This window comes from Vicia villosa, unplaced genomic scaffold, assembly GCF_029867415.1.
Source record: "Vicia villosa cultivar HV-30 ecotype Madison, WI unplaced genomic scaffold, Vvil1.0 ctg.002304F_1_1, whole genome shotgun sequence".
Lineage (NCBI taxonomy): Eukaryota > Viridiplantae > Streptophyta > Magnoliopsida > Fabales > Fabaceae > Vicia > Vicia villosa.
This window is the reverse complement of record NW_026705889.1, coordinates 230,862-234,169: the sequence shown is the minus strand read 5'-3', so window position 1 is coordinate 234,169 and position 3,308 is coordinate 230,862. Positions and strand designations below refer to the sequence as shown.

The following is a 3,308-nucleotide window of genomic DNA, read 5'->3' as shown; positions in this document are numbered from 1 at the left end:
TTGTGAAGGCTTCACAAACATCAAATAGATGGAAATTGATAAGGTATGATTCCTTAGGATTAAATGATGAGAAGTTTTAGCATAAACTTGAGTAGGAAAAACACAGGGCTATATTTCATGAGGGGTGTGTGTTAAGAATTAAAGACAAGACCAATTTATATTCTAATTCTGAACAAACATATATTTCAATATTCTAATTAAAGACAAGAACAAATATTCTAATTAAAAACAAGAACAATTTATATTCTAATTCTTTTCAAACTCATCTACAGTAGTTGAAGCATCGGAATGACATGGTTTTGTTACCTGTTACCTGGAGATCTTTCAACTTGATTCCAGCATCAACTTAAACCAAAAGCTTGTTCTTAGTTAAAAGTGACTTCAATTTCAACACAATTTCCTTCTCTGCAGCAACAACAATCAGAAAACGACGATGAAAGATCTAGAGAGAAATAGTCAGAAAATGAGAAAATGAAAACGCAAATTTATTAAAGAGTAAAAGAGATGAAATGGAATACGTCGTTGTTGGAAGAAAGGACGGTGATGCCAACGGACTCGAAAGCGGCGCGACGAACAGGGTTAGACTGAGCGGTTACGATGCGGGAAGGGGGAAAGACGCACTAGAACCTACACATCACAGAATAATGATACAATCCATTACTCATTAACCTGAAACCCAAAATACAGATTGAAAAAAGTTGTGAACTTTAAGGAGAATGGATTGGATTACAAATCGGTAATTTTTGAAGTGCAAATTGTGTGAAGTGTTGATTGAAGGTTGTTTGAGAGAGAAATCGGTGGGAATAAGAATCAACTGACCAAAAGAATCCACTGGTGAGAGATGGCGGCACTGTTGTGGATGAGATTCGGCGGTGGGTGTTTGAAGAAGGAGACCTTTCGTTCTCCTTTCAGTTTTCTTTTTCTTTTTTCTATTTTCAATTTTTTATATTTTAACCTAAAACGTGATGTTAAGAGGAGCAGTGAGTTTGACTTAATTTTTTTTTCTTTGGAGTGTTTATAATTTCATTTTATTTTGGATTTTTTGTCAAGTGTGGATAAATGCCTATATTATAGTTATATTATTTTAATAAGTGTTAGAAATTTTTTAATTTTTTGTTAAAAATGTTTAGAGAGAAATATTTGTTTTTTAGTGTATAAGTTTTGGAGGGAAGGTTGTCACCAAAAATTTGATGATGCTAAAATTTTATGCAACATTGAAGAAATGTAGCCTTTTATTAGAACTAATGTAACAGTCTAAAAATGTCCCCAAAAATATTTCAGGGGACGATTATCAAACATTGCTACAGAAATAATATATTAACGCTATAAAATTGTCCCCAAAAGCAATTGAGGGCACTATTAACAATTGTTGCCAAAAAATTACAAGAGTGACGCTCCGAAATCGTCCCCAGAAGTATCTTAGGCAACGATTATCAAGGGTTGCAGATATATTTTTGGCAACAACCGTAAAACGTTGCCTATACGAACTTAAGGCAACGATTTTTACGTGTTACCTAAAAAAGTGTTGCCAAAGACAACAAATGTTGTAGTGGATGTAATTGATAACGATGTTATTAATTGGTGATGTATCCTTTTGGATAGAATATGCTCGATGTAACGTGAGTGTATGATCGTGTTATATTGTTGATGATGTTGTTGTCATGTAATAGAGTCATATATTTGCGCATCATAACATTTCAATATGTTAATGGTGGAATGCTGTTAACAGATGGCATGCGGGCATTGGTTACTAGTAGGAGCTTAATGCTCGGTAATGGTATATTAGCCTGAGTGGCAAGAGGTCATCAGTGGGAGTTACATGCTCGATGACGACAGCCTGCGAGCTTCCTGAGTGGAATAAAGTCCCAGCATAATGCTCGGCAAGGGTCATCAGTGGGAGCTACATGCTCGATGACGACAGCATGCGGGCTTCCTGAGTGGAATCATGTTTATAAACCGGTGGTGATAAACCAAAAAAAAGAATCATGTTTCTTTTGTTTATAATAGAATGTTCATATCATATCCCATCATAACTTGTTTTTATCCATTAAACTTAACTATTAGGATCTCTAGTCATATTGGTCGAGTTACCATCATGAGTGACTTATTATTCTAAATTCAATAGTCTCATCCTTTATGGCGTGTTTAGTACTTTCCTCTGACTAATCTTTTCGTCAATGGTTCAGATTAATTTTCATGAATGTGAATAAGATCCACTCTAACAATTATTTTATGTAGAACCTTATTTTGCAAGTTATTTCTAGGATTCATGACTTTAATAAAGACGACAACTTTTTTTTATGACAAATAATTTTTAAAGATGACAAATAATGTCTAATGATGACAACTAATCCTTAATAACAAGTCAAGCATAAGCAGATAAAACGGTTAAAGATGCAAACTAAATTATTAAGGTTTGATGGGCTTGACTCCCTGATGATGGCAACCAAATGGAGTCTATAACTTAAGACTCGTCTAAAGTGAACTCCATCAAGTATCCTCATGAAAGAAAAAATATGACAAGACTTGAAGTATGTGAAAGTCTTCCTCAACACGTCTGAGTGAACTTATTATAAAGCATAAGCATTATGGCAAAAGTACATGGCTAAATTACACACGTAAATAAACTTGTTTCGAAACTTATTTTCTCAAGTAAAATTTTTCAAAAATTCCTTGAAGTCATGCTAGATGAGTTAGGACATGTCATAAAAGCAATGGGAGAATTTTTTTTGTCTCTAGCAAACGATTGATACTCTTCCAACTGATTGAAATAATTCAAAAATGCGCTCAACGATTAGGATAAAATCTTAATAATGTGTAATGGCTAAATATATTTCCTTTATTTTTAAATCTTGATAATCGATTAATTTAGGACTACCAATCGATTGATACATATTACCAATCGATTGACAAGTCATAAAAAGCCTTAAAATCAATTATTTTTTGTGTGCGGATCTTTGACCTATAAATAAAGGCCTCTTTCTACTCTTTTTCACATCCAGAAACGTGGTCTTCATTTCTCACTTCTCACTCTCGCTCTAAAAATTAGTTTTGTTTACTTTCTCGCACTAAAAAGTTTAGCCAGAATGTTTTTTGAGAAAGTCTATTTGTGAGTGAAGAAAATGTAATTCAGGAAGGGTAGTTTTGTAATTTCACTAAGGAGGTTTTATTTTTATCTTGGTTAAAATCTGTATCTACTTATAATGACATTTTCTTTTGCATGTAACTAGTTACAACATTTATGTAACACCCCAATTTTACCCAAAGCATTTAGGCAAGAAAATATCAGAGTATTAAAATTTCATACA

The 3,308-nt window shown here is 33.2% G+C and overlaps 1 long non-coding RNA gene across 1 annotated transcript; it reads right to left on the bottom strand.

The window, feature by feature from the left end:
• Positions 1 to 282: 282 nt before the first annotated feature.
• Positions 283 to 972, bottom strand: LOC131638396 (uncharacterized). The gene is made up of 3 exons (XR_009294661.1): positions 820 to 972; positions 519 to 627; positions 283 to 405 (listed from the first exon to the last, which is right to left on the bottom strand). It is a non-coding gene; the product is annotated as an uncharacterized LOC131638396 (long non-coding RNA).
• Between the last annotated feature and the right edge of the window lie 2,336 nt (positions 973 to 3,308).